Genomic DNA, 13,241 nt, shown 5'->3' on the forward strand with positions numbered 1-13,241 from the left:
AGTGTGTTATTGTTTTGCTTTGTTCAACCCCCAGTATAAATAAAAGAAAAAGAAAGACAAAAGATATTAAGTACTGGCCAGGATGTGGAGAAACTAGAATTCTTGTACAATGTTTGAAGGAATGTAAATTAATACAGTCATTATGGAAATCAGTATGGGAAGTTTCTTTAAAAATTAAAAATAGAGTTCAGTTGGTAGAGTGCTTGCCTTACATGCTCAAGGCCCTGGGTTCAATCCCCACCACCAATAAAAAAAAAAAAAATTACCCTATGGTGCAGCCATCCCACTACTTGGTATATATCCAAAGGAAATGGCATCAGTGTATTAAGAGACATCTTCACCCCATGTTCATTTCAGCACTATTCTCAGAACCAAGAAATGGGAAAAGCTGTGTCTATCAGTGGGTGAGTGGATACAGACAATGTGGTTTAGAAATATAAGGGGACACTTTAAAAAAAATAAGGAAATCCTGTCATTTGTGACAAATGAATGAGGCCAAAGGACATTTTACTGGGGGAAATAAACCAGGCACAGGGCAACCATCACAGAATCTCACCTACATGTGGAATCTATAAAAGCTGAACTCATAGAAACAGAGAGCAGAATGGTGACTGCCAGGGGCCCAAGACTGGCTGGGCTGTGGATGGGGGAGATGCTGGTCACAGGAGACCAAATTGCACTTAGATGAGAGGGATGAGTTTAAGGGATCTATTGTGCAACATAATGACTACGGTCAATAATAACACAACAGAATGAGTAGAGTTGATAGTTATATACACATGAAAATGATTCAGAGACTAGACTTTAAGGATTCTCACCACAAATAAGAATATGAAGTAATCTATATGTTAAATAGCTTGACTCAGACATTTTTCAAGTATACATGTTTCAAAATATGTTGTATGCCATACATATGTACAAATTGTTATAACTATTGTTATCATCATCGTCATCAGGGAATGAACCTAGGGTTGCTTAACCATTGAGTCACATCCCTAGCCCATTTTATTTTTTATGTTGAGACAGAATTATGTCATAAAGCCCACCATGGAAGTGAGGGAAACTGGGAGGATATTTAGTTGGGTAGATTGCTACCTCCTCCCTCAAACTGGAGTTCTGTTACAACAAAAAGGAAGAAGCGAAGCTAGGATAAGCAATGAGCACTGCCTATTTTTATTAGCACTGGGCCTGAAAGGGGGATAACCATCACCAAACGTCTCCCCATAAACCATATTACATGGTCTCTGTATTAGCTGCTTTCTGTTGCTCTAACAAAATACCCAAGAATGGGTACTTTATAAAGAGATGGGGTTTATTCAACTCAAGAGTCCAACGTTTGGCAGCCCCTAAGACTGACCTTTGGGGAGAGTGATCACAACATGGTGAATGGCATCATGGAGGGAGGACCTGCAAGGGGTAGAGACTAAATGGCCAGAAACTGGGGAGGATGAGTCTTGTTCTTTTTATAACAATCCCCTCTCACAGGAACTAACGGGGGCCCATGAGCAGTCCATTACTCAATTCCAAGGGCCTCATCCCCAGTGGCCGAATTACCTCCCACTAGGCCCCACTTCTTGCAAGTTCTACCCCCTCAACACTGCCGCACCGAGGACCTAGCCTCCAGCCTATGAACCATTGGGGGACAAACTACATCCCATCCTCACAAGCTCCAACAAAGCCACCAGGGTAAGAGCAGGATGTCCCAGTCTACAAGTGTGTATGTGAGGGCAGAGGAGGGTTGATATCAGGGGGCACTGGAAGCAGCCAGAGCCCCCATTCCGGAACCTCTCTGATGTCACACTTGTAGTCATGGTACTCTGGGTGCCAACCCAGGAGAAGGAGCGGTTGGCTCTCATTTGGTTGAGAGCAGGCAGCGAAGCATGACTGCATCAAACGACTTATTGACCCCACCCCAACCCCCAGCCAGATCCTGGCTTTTCTCGAGCCTTTGGGCTTGTGTGATTGTGGCAGCCCTGGTGTCTCTGAGCACAGTATTCTTCACTTTCACGTGAGTCTCTGAGCCAGCTGTCGGGTTTCTCACCAAGAGACAGATGAGAAATAGACAGTGAGAGTGCAGAGGCAGGGAGGAGGTGGGAGGCCAGGAGGGGAAGGAGGATATTTAGTGAGAAGCACAGAGATGTGTGGAGCCTGAGGCTTTGGGAGGACTGTGGGAGGCTGGTAATGCTGGTGACACTTGGTGGAGGGAATGGGGTCTGTCTCCTTAAGCCTCCTGGGGGCTCCGGGTTGCCCCCGACTAGAACTGAGTCTGGCCCTGGTTTCAGATGCCGAGTCCTGGTGCAAAATGGAGAGTGGGTCTTTCCAGTGGCCTCAGGCCTTCTCTGCCTACTCAGTTTCTATAGCCTCATTTCCATGAACATTTCAGACCCAGGTGTCTTACACCGAGGTAAGGCCTCAGACCCCTGGGAGGGGGAGGTGGCACCCCAAGGGCTGGTGCCTACTCGGGTCTTTCTAAAGGGCTGACCCTACCTGTGGCCTCAGGATCCCTTCTTACCCTGTTATCATTACTTGGGCCCTGGCACTTCATTTCCCAAGCCACTGAAGTGTGGGAACAACAGAATCCTGGAGGTTTTCCAGTTGCTTTAGAAGGGAGGACCGGGCAAGAGAGGCAGCAGGCTCTTCCAACCATGCAGTTCACCCTTCCTCCTTCCCATTTCACACCCGACTCCAAGCACTGATCACTATTCCAAAGAGGGGAGCGCCACGTAGAGCTCTTGTGGCTGGAAAGCCCTTCTCTCTGTCCACCCATCTGAGTGGTCAGCTTGCTCATCAGGGACCGGGATTCCCCTGCCCACCTCCTCCCCGCCTTCCTGTTGCCCAGTGATACTATGGGGGGCCCCGAGCATCAGAGTGATACAAGGGCCTCCTCCACTGCCCAAACCTCTTCCCATGCCAGGCGCCTTCGAGCAGGACCCTGAGGCTCTGTACAGGGCACGAGTGAATGGCAGGTTATACGACATGCCGTGGTGTCCCACCTGTTATTTTCACCGCCTGCCTCGAACCTTCCACTGCGAAAGTTGTGACATCTGTGTGGAAGTGAGTGTTCCTCCTCCCTGTCCATTCACCAACCCGTCCCCGGGCACCTGGCCAGGTCCAGGAACCTCACGACATGAGTGGGCCAGGGGTGGGTATGAGACCATCTTCCTGAACTGCTTCGAGTGGCATATATAGGTCATCACCTCAGTGTCTGCACCTGTCCAGGGAGGCTGGCCTTGCTTGCACAGGTGCTGACATGCAAAGGGCATCCCCTCTGTGCTGAGCCTGGTGGAGTCAGGGGGAGGAAAAGCAGTGACTGTCCCCTCTCCTGGCTTGCTGATACTAGATCCCCAGCCCTTTAGGCTGACTGCTGCCCTGTCCTGGGAATCTTCGCCTGTCTTGCTCTGGGTGTCCCAGTTGGAGGGTTTCCTGGGTTCTGAGTTCATTTCTCTGATGTGCCCACCCTGCTCGGGTTCACAAGTGCAGACAGCTGGTAGGGCAAGGGTGTTTATTTTCATCCTTATCCATCCTGCTCCAAGTGACACCAGGAAGGTTTTGTCTCTAAAGAACTCACGCAGGACAGGTGACCTGATGAGCCATGGGGTCCTAACTGTGCTCTAACCATGGAAATGCCAGGTTCTCCCTGAGATGGGAACCGGTACGTAGGGCCAAGAGCAGGTGGCCTAGAGGGCTACGCTGGGAATCGGGGGTGATGGGCCTCAGGATTAGGGGGTGATGGAGGCCAGTCAGAACGGGACCCTGAGTCCTCATTCCTCTCTCCTAGGAGTTCGACCACCATTGCAGGTGGGTGAATAACTGTGTGGGGCACCGAAACATCCGGCTCTACCTGCTACTCCTCGTGTCCCTGTGCCTCTATCTGGGTACTGTGCTGGCCACCTGCGTGCTTTTCATCATATGCAGGAGGCACGTGGCGCTTCTGGACCAAACCATGACGTATCCACACAGTCCTAAGGGCCCACACTGGGAAGAGCTGGTGTGGTGGGGAGGGAGGGGCAAACATCCGAGGAGAGGCGGGGTGACGGGGGAGGGGCTGACGTGGGCGGGGCTAGAGGGAGAAGTCACTTGGGAGGACCTGTGAAGGACATGTGGAAGGCCAGTGGGGTCAGGGAGATAGGCGGGGTAGGATGCCTGTGGAGTTAAGAATCTAGGGGGGGCCACAGAGTAGGATAATGAAAGTTGAAAAGGGAAAGGTGGGAGGACAGTGTGGTGGAGTGAGGTTTCCCTTGGGTGTACTGGACTAACTGTCCAGTGCAGGGAGGGAGAGCTGGTGGGTTGTGCTAGCTGGGGCAGGAGGGAGGGAGGGAGGGAGGAGTCGGGTTGAAAGGCGGGGCCAGGGAGGAGCTCTTCCATGGCTTCCCTTCTTAGCCTGTGCACAGCATCCTAGTGGCTGTACCTGCTGGGGCCCTCCTGCTCCCTCTCATGCTGCAGTTGTTCAGCAAGGCAGTGGCAGTGGGCGCTGCCAGGCGACCCTATGAGGATCAGGTAAGTGGTCTGAGTGCGTGTGCCCTTGGCTGTGTGGAGGCATCTTGCACCTCTGCAATTTGGCACTTTGTGCGATTTCTCCACTGCCCTTGGCCCTGATGGTGCCTCATGACTCCTTCCAGACCCACCTCTAAACATGCAGCTCAGATGCCTCTGTATGTGGCCATTCTCCCTCCTGGGTGCATAGCATTGAAAGCCTACTGTGTGCTGGGTGTGCTAGGGGGCAGTTATTTAAGGGATGGGTGTAGAAGTGAGTAAGTACATCATGCACTTGTGTTGATAAGCAACCAGCCATCCGAATAACACCAGGAGACACCCAGGAACACTCTGAGCGAGGGGTCAGTCCTGAGTGGTGTAGTAGACTGGAAGAAACTGGGAGTTTGGCGAAGCCCACGCTGTAGAGTAGAACATGCCACTCTCTGTGTCCTAGGTGTGCTTTTGGAGAGGCAGACAGGAGGGCATTGACTTTGAGAGGTACAATTTTGCAGAAAGGCACAGAAATCCAAAAGTAGGGTATTAACAGAATGATGGAGAAACGGATCTAGTTCAAGCACAAGTTGGCATGGGCAATGAGGTTGACTCCATGGGGGTCAAGATTAGAAAGGCCCAGAAAGCCAAGCATGCAATTTTTTTTGAAGAAGTGGAAACCTGGGAGCCATGGTAAATGTTGTAAAAATGTCATTTATGGAGGGGTAATTACAAACAGTAAAATTCACCCTTTTTAGTCTATAGTTAGGGATTTTGACAAATGACATCATGTACTCTCCACCAAGATCAAGGTTAACCAGTTTCATTACCCCAGAAAATCCTTTTATCTCTTGCTGTCATTTTCTCTCCCTGAGTCCTTGTGGTTTTTCTTTTTTCAGAATCATGCATAAATGGCATTGTGGGCTTTCTAGTCTGGCCTCATTCACTGAGCACGATCCATTTGAGATTCATCTATGTAGTTGCTCATATCAGTAGTTTATTGTCTTTTGTTTCTGTGTAGTGTTGTATTTCCCTACAGATTTTTTAAACATTCACCAATTGAAGGATTTTTATTTTGCATCTAGTTTCTGGCAGTATTTTTGTTGGTTTATTTTGTTTTGTTTTTGTACCAGGGATTGAACCCAGAGGTGCTTAACCACTGAGCAACAATCCCAGCCTCACCCCACTCCACCCCCAGCACCCTTATCTTTTCTTTTTGAAAAATTTTTCAAATCTTGAAAAAGGGTCTTACTAAGTTGCTTAAGGCCTTGCTAAGTTACTAAGTTACTGAGTCTTTGAACTTGCCACCCTCTTGCCTTAGCCTCCCAAGCCATTACAGGCATGGGGAACTGTGCCCAGCCAGTTTTGGGCAGTTATAAATAAAGCTGCTACAACAACCATTGGTGCATAGACATGTGGACATAAGTTTTCATTTCTGTTGGGTAAATTGTTAAGGGTGGCATTGCTGAGTCATAAGGTAAACATGTGCGACTTTTTAGGAAACAACTGTACCATTTCTCCTTTCTACCAGTAATGAATGAGAATTCCAGATGCTCCACATCCTCACTAGCTTTTGACACTGTCATTTGTTACTATTCTTTTTTTGTTTTCAAATTGTAGCCTTCTAATAACTGAATAGGGGTATCTCATTAGGGCTCCAGTCTGTATTTTCCTAATGACTAATGATGTTGAGCATATTTTCATGTTTTCTCAGCCATGGGTATATTGTTGGTGAAGTGTTTGCTCCAATCATTTGCCCATTTTTAAAAAATGTGTTGTTTTCTTATTGAGTTCAGGACTTCTCTGTACTGGATTCAGATCTATGTTTTGCAAATCTTTTCTTGCAATTCATGGCTGGTCATTTCATTTTCTTCATAGCATCTTCCATAGAGCAGGAGTCCTTAGTGTTGCTGTTTTTCCAGTACTGGGGATTGAATTGGGTGCTCGACCACTGAGCTTCTTCCTCAGCATTCATTGTTGTTCACTCTGAATGGAACCTCATGTCCTGTGTGAGGAACAGTTTTATTGCTTTCTTTCCCATCTGGGTGTCTTTATTGCTTTTTCTTTGAGCAACCACTAGCTATGATAGGAATGGGCATCTCTGCCATGGGATTCCTTTAGTATGGCAATCACTTGACTAAAGGCTCTTTCAGCAAGACTGGTGGGCAGCATCCGGGGGGGAGGGGAAGCTACAGACCCCAAGACAGCTGAAAAGTCAGAGGATCCTCTCTGCTCATCACCTCCCATCCTTTTGGTCAGTACCCCACCACTACCATATGTGGTTCCCTCCCACCTGTGACTCCTGTGCTTGGCCCTTTTTCATCAGCCCTGTGGTCTGCCTGTTTTCTCTCTCCAGCTTCACTCCATCATTGAGTTTGCCTGGCAGCCTTTTCCCTTCCTCTATCCTGTGGTTTTTCCAGCCCCAGGTCAGGCCATAGGCCATTGCCCTTCCTCCTCTGCTCAGAATGAGGCCCTCCAAGTCCAGGATCCCCAAGTCTCGAGGGACCTAAATGTGGTCTGCACTCTAAGATTCACCAGACAGGACTCCTTTCTATTATTGGCAGCACTAATTATAGGCACTGATCCCATGCTCCAACTTTCATTCCCACCATACTCCATTCCCTGACTGCAAATCCTCCTAGAGTCACTTGCTTGGTGGTTGGTGGCAAAGACTCTGGTGAAGACCACATAAGTAAAAATCACAGCTATAGAACTGACCAGCAGGGAGACCCTTGGGTATGCTATTTAGCCCCTGGTCACTCAATTTCCCTATCTGTAAAACAGGGAATTGTGGGTTAATTCATGTAAACCACATAGAACAGTGGTTGGTACCAGAAGTGCCCTGTGTGCTGCTATTCCTATTACTACCGTTCCTTCCCGTGGTCATCTACACATGTTTGTGCCTCATCTTAAAAGCCATACAAGTCTCAGCCTTAACATGCCAGGCCTCCACTCCACCTGTTGTACCTTCTGGGCTTTATTTCCTGAAAGAGCTGACCTTGTTCACTAGCTCACCCTTCACTTCCTGGGCCAGGTCAGCCCAGCCTGTGCTGCCAGGACGATGCTCTCATTAATGGCCAGAGCCAGCAGACATCTTCAGACTACTCTTTCTAAACTGGACACCCCCTCTGAAGCCAGAAGTAGCAGTCTCAGCACTTAACTCTCTGGGCTTCTCCTCTGCATGTACCTGAATGCTGTGATCTGGCTTGCCTACATGGTTCCCATGATACCTCTCTCTACTCTACCCTGGCCACTTTCCATGGTGCTCAGGGCCTCGTGTTGCAGCTGCCCTCACCACTGAAAGTAGGCTGGCCATGTTGTTTCCAGTGCAGTTGACTCTTCTTTTTTTTTTTTTTTTTTTTTTTTTTTTGCTACTCAGCATTGAACCCAGGGCCGCTTTACCCCTGAGCTATATCCCCAGTCCTGCTACTTTTCATTGTAAATCAGGGACTCACTAAGTTGCTGTTGCTGGTCTCAAACCTGCCTCAGTGTCCCAAGACACTGGGATTACAGGTGTGTGCCACTGTGCCTGGTTGGACAGAAGCATCCTTGATGCCCTAAAATATTTCTGACTTCGGGTGCATCTCAGTGGGAGAATGTGTGCTTAGCATGTGCAAGGCCCTGAATTCTTTAGCCCCAGCACAAAGAAAAAAGAAAACTGAATAAATGAGGGAATGAACAAACAGAAGAATCAACATTTGGGGATAGAAGGAAAGAGAGAAGCCTGGTGCCCTGATCCCTCAAGATAAGGGGAAGAAGGAGAGGCAGCAGGAAGTTGGGCAGAAAATGGGGCAAGAAGAAGATGCCGCTGGATTTTGGTCCTGTGGAGTGGGAGGGTGTTTGAGACACAGAATTGGAGCAGGAGCCTCAGGAGTGGAGCCAGTGAGAGAGGCTGGTCTGGGTGCCTCAGAGCTGTTGGATTCTAGTTGTGTGTGATAGGGTTCCATGTGGGGGGAAGAAGGTATTCAAGTTTACTGCTCAGTTCTTAGAAATTTATTAACTATCATTCCTTAAGCATTTTCTATACTTTATGTACAATCAGTATTTTCTATACATGATATATATCTAATCAAACATTCTTTCTCTAAGTTTAAAAATTCTTTGATTTTTTATTTTTTTATTTATTTTTTATGAATTTTTATTGTTGGTTGTTCAAAACATTACATAGTTCTTGATATATCATTTCTGCCATTAATGAATTTATTTCTTCTGGTACTAGGGATTGAACCCAGGGGTGCTTTAGCACCAAAGTTGCATCCCTAATCCTTACTATATTTTGTTTTGAGATAGGGTGTCACTAAATTGATGAGGGCCTTGCTAACTTGTTGAGGCTGGCCTTGAACTTTCGATCCTCCAGCCTCAGAATCCCAAGTCCCTGGGATTCCAGGTGTGCACCACTGCACCTGGTGGTATACTCATTTCTTAAGTGCTGTGCAGGCCTTAAAGGAGGCAGAACCTAATAGAAGACAATGATTCATGTTGCTTTTGGGACATATTCCAGAGCTGTTCTGATGTGGAATCATCTTTCCTTCTGGTGAAGAGTGTTTGAAGATGAAAGTCTTCATGTGTAGGCCATCGGAGAGTTGGTGTAGATAGAAGTGCTGCTGGGCCACTTGTCATTATAACAGAGTATTTGCTACCTAAAGCTCATGAAGTTGGGGTGAAACTCAACCTGGTCTGGAAGGAGGAGGGGTCGAGGCTGACCAATGGACTCAGGGAAAAGAGAAAGTAGAATAAGGGAGAGGAGAAGCCAGTCAGTGTCCAGGGAAGGACATGACCTTTGAGCTTGACCTTTCCTGCTTTGTGTACTGAAGGTCTTCAGCTCAGATTTTCCTGGAAAATCTGATTTTTGACTAGGGAAATATGTCTGGGCATCCCTTGGTGCCACTGGCGTCCCAGATAGTGAAATTCAATGAAGGTAGAATTTTAGACAAAATCGAGAGGCAAGAGAGTAAAGTGGTGACACCATCTTTGGATCAGTTGAGCAGAACAGCACTACAAAGATCTTAAAAGGTACCTGGAAGAATGAGGTGAGAGGACAGGTGTGGCCAATAGAGACAGAGCAAGGATCCTGCAAAGGGAAGCACAAGGGGATGAGAGCCCTGAGAAGGTAGCAGAGGTGGGTGCTGGGTCAGCAGCATCTTGGAGAGCTGCTCACAAGTGGGTCGAGGGAGGTCACACTTCCTAGGATCCTGAGAAGGCAGGAGGTCCTGAGTCACTCTTGGAGCCTTGCCACGGGCCCAGGTTGAGCCCTGGCTTAACTGACCAACTTAGCAAGGGTCACTGGGAGATGCCTTGCCCAGTCCTGCTGATTCTGAGCTCCTGTTCCCTTCCTCATCTCCCTCCAGAACGATAACCCTTATAACCAGGGCTGCACAAGGAATTTCTACATCACGCTATGTGCATCCTTGGGACCCAAGTGAGTTGGTAAACCAAGGGCTCAAGTGGTGGACCCTGGGTTTGGTGGGGTGGGGTGAAGCTGGGTCTATTTCCCTGGTCCCTGTCCGCAGCTCCCTGGCTTTAACACTTCCTGTTCCTTTCCTTTGGAGTTTTCTCCAGGGCACTCTGGGAGTTCTGGGAATTTCACTCTTCCTTGGTGTTGTAGGTTCTTGCCCCAAGAAATGTGGTAGAGGGGAATGGCAGCCTGGATAAGGCTCCTTGATGAGAGCCCTGGGCTCTGTGCTTTCCCAGCTGAGGGGTGAGTGAGGTCAGGGAGACCAGGCCAAGGTGGGTAGTGACTCCTTGCATTTGGCCTGTTGCCTCCCAGGTACATGTCTGAGGCTGTTTGCCTTCAGATGGAGCAGGACACCAACTGGAGGCCAACCTGACATCATAAAGACCTCCTTGGGCCCAAGTCTGCAACTCAGGCCCCCCCAAGGTAAGTCCGCACCTTTATACAAGGAAAGGAGTATCAGGTGAGCTTTGAAACATGGGGGTCATGGGTTGCACATGTGGTGGGGGAAGCCCCCGATGTTGGGCTGGCCCTGAAGCTGAAGCCCTTGGAGCCTAAGGAGTGAAATTATGGACCTGGAGGGTGCAGGGTCCAGGTCACAGGGCTTCAGAGCACACCCAGGTGTCCCTGGATAGAGAAAGAGAAAAGACTGCACTGCTAACTAGCTGGTTGGCCCTGGGACAGTCCTTTACCTTCCTCAGCCATTAATGAGGTCTGAGACTAGTCCAGTAGCTTATCATGTGTTAAAGAAGATTCTTTATTTTTTTTAAATTGGAAATTTTTACTCAGTCCCATGTGAAACAGATGGAATGGAGCATTTGGAGTGCAGTGGGCTGGGTAACACCCAGTGCAACCCAATGGCCCTTGTAATGACTTGTGGTGCCAACCCTCTCCTTTTTCCTGCCTCCAGGAGCTGAGGGACTTGACTGTGAGCAGTGGGGTGGAGGTTAGGGAGAGCCCCAGGTACTGACTCTGTGTTTATCCTCCCATCAGCCCAGTGCTACAACATCCCACCAGGTGATGCCAGGATGTGAATGCTACACGGAGGTCTCTCGGGCCTGAGCACCCACTCAATCCCCTGTTGGGGTGCCATGACCTCCACAGTTATCTAATCCTTATAAAATATATTTTTTGTTGCTTTTTATTGCTTCTCTGCCTGTTTATTCTATGTTCAGAGAAGTGTATTTCTCTGTGGGTGTGGGGAGGCTATGAGGGCTGGGAGGCTGGGACAGAGCCCTCCGGGAAGGGAAGAAGATCTTTGCTCTCTGGAGACCCAAGCTCAGGAACCAACACTGTCTGGCTTTTTTGACCTTGGGCAAGACACTTAGGATTTCTCTCATTCTTAAAATATGGCAACGGTACTAATCACAGTGGCTGACCTGCTTGGCTTCCTGGCAAGGGCTGGAGATGAGAGGAGAGAAAACTGACCATCCTGGATAATATCAAGTGCACCTCAAACTACTCCACAAAATAGAAATGGAACTTATTTATTAGTAGTTTTAATTGTGTGTGCACATGTGTGTATTCTTTAGGATTGTGTGTGTGTGTGTGTGTGTGTTAGTGTGAGAGAGAGAGAGAGAGAGAGAGAAAGAGAGATTGATTGTGTGTGGTACTGAGGATCAAATCAAACCCAAAGCTTTAGGCATGGTAGGCAAGCGCTCCACCACTGAGTTACATCTCCAGCCCTTTTTTATTTTCAGACATGCTCTCACTAAATTGGCCAGGCTGGCCTCCAACTTGTGGTCCCCTTTCTCAGCCTCCCCGATAGTCTCCCAAGTTACAGGAGTTAACTGCCATGACTATCTTAGGGTTTTCTATATGCAAGATCTTTTCAACTGCAAGTGATTTCTTCTTTCTTTCTCACTTGGAGATTAAATATTTTTCTTGCCTAATTTCTGGGGCTAAAACATTTAATAAATATAAGATTTTTCATAAATGTCCTTCATAAGGTTGAGGAAATTACCTTTTATCTCTGTGTGTGTCCTTTTTAATTAGGGAAAGGTATTAGATTTTGTCAAATGCTTTTTCTGCACCCAATGATCATGTATGATATTTTTCTTCCACTATTAATGTGGTGTACTACAAATTGACATTTTCTCCTAGTTTTAGTGTTTAATAATTAATAGCTTGACAGTGTTTAATAATTAATATCTTGACTAACCAGGTCCAAGACACAAGCATACACTATGTTCAAGAAACTGGGGGGAAATTACTCTATAAACTAACTACATAGTATGTGATAAGAATGAGCATTATAATATAAAACCTTTCAACACATAGTAGTTAGCTGCAGGAAACCATTTTTAGCTTAGGAAAATGGTATTCCAAATTTCAGTGTAAACTACTAGCAAACTTCAATTCCTTGGTGTGGCAACTATCATTTCTGTTTTTAAACTCTTTCACCCCACCCTGAGTTATAAGGTCTGGAGTGGTTTTTTCCCAATCACAAGTGTGATTACCAATATTGTCCATCCTTACAATGATCTGATGAGACAAGGTCTCATTGCTCATTGCAAGAGCACCACCAAGGTGATCCTGCATGATGCTGGAGTCAGTCTTGGCCATCTCCCCAGTTTCCCGTTTGGTAATGATGTCTCAGACTACCACCTGTAAAACATTTTTGGGGGGCAATGTACTAGGGATTTAACAAGGAGATGATTTATCACTGAGATTTGTCCCCAGTCCTATTTATTTTTTATTGATGCTCAGGGTCTCACTAAGTTGCTGAGGACCTGACTAAGTTGCTGAGCCTGGCCTCAAAATTATGGTCTTCCTGTCTCAGCCTCCAGAGTTGCTGGAATTATAGACACGTGCCATCATGCCCAACTATACTTTTAAATGTTGAATCATTTTTGCGTTTCTTGGATAAATCCCAGTGGCAATGATACATAATATTTTTAATATGCTGCTGAATTTAAGTTGTTAAGTTTTTTTAAATATTGATTTTTGAGTTGTAGTTGAACGCAATACCTTTATTTCATTAATTTATTTTTATGTGATGCTGAGGATCGAACCTAAGGGCCTTGCACCTGCTAGGCAAGCACTGTACCGCTGAGCCACAATCGTGGCCCCAGTTGTTAGATTGTTTAAAAAAGATTTCTGTATTTAATACTCATAAAGTGTTGAGAGCCACAGCCCTAAAGGGGCCCCAGCAAACTTCCAGCTGCCAGCAAACTTCCAGCTGCCAGCTGATGATTGGCTCACAGCGGCCCCAGCAAACTTCTAGCTGTCAACTGATTGGCTCCTCTGCGGTGATGCTCATTGGGCTGTTTCCCTGCCCTTTCAGACCACGGAGCTGCTCATTGGAGGACTGTTTTTGGCTCTG

This window comes from Callospermophilus lateralis, chromosome 2 (genome assembly GCF_048772815.1).
Source record: "Callospermophilus lateralis isolate mCalLat2 chromosome 2, mCalLat2.hap1, whole genome shotgun sequence".
In the NCBI taxonomy this organism is placed as follows: Eukaryota; Metazoa; Chordata; class Mammalia; order Rodentia; family Sciuridae; genus Callospermophilus; species Callospermophilus lateralis.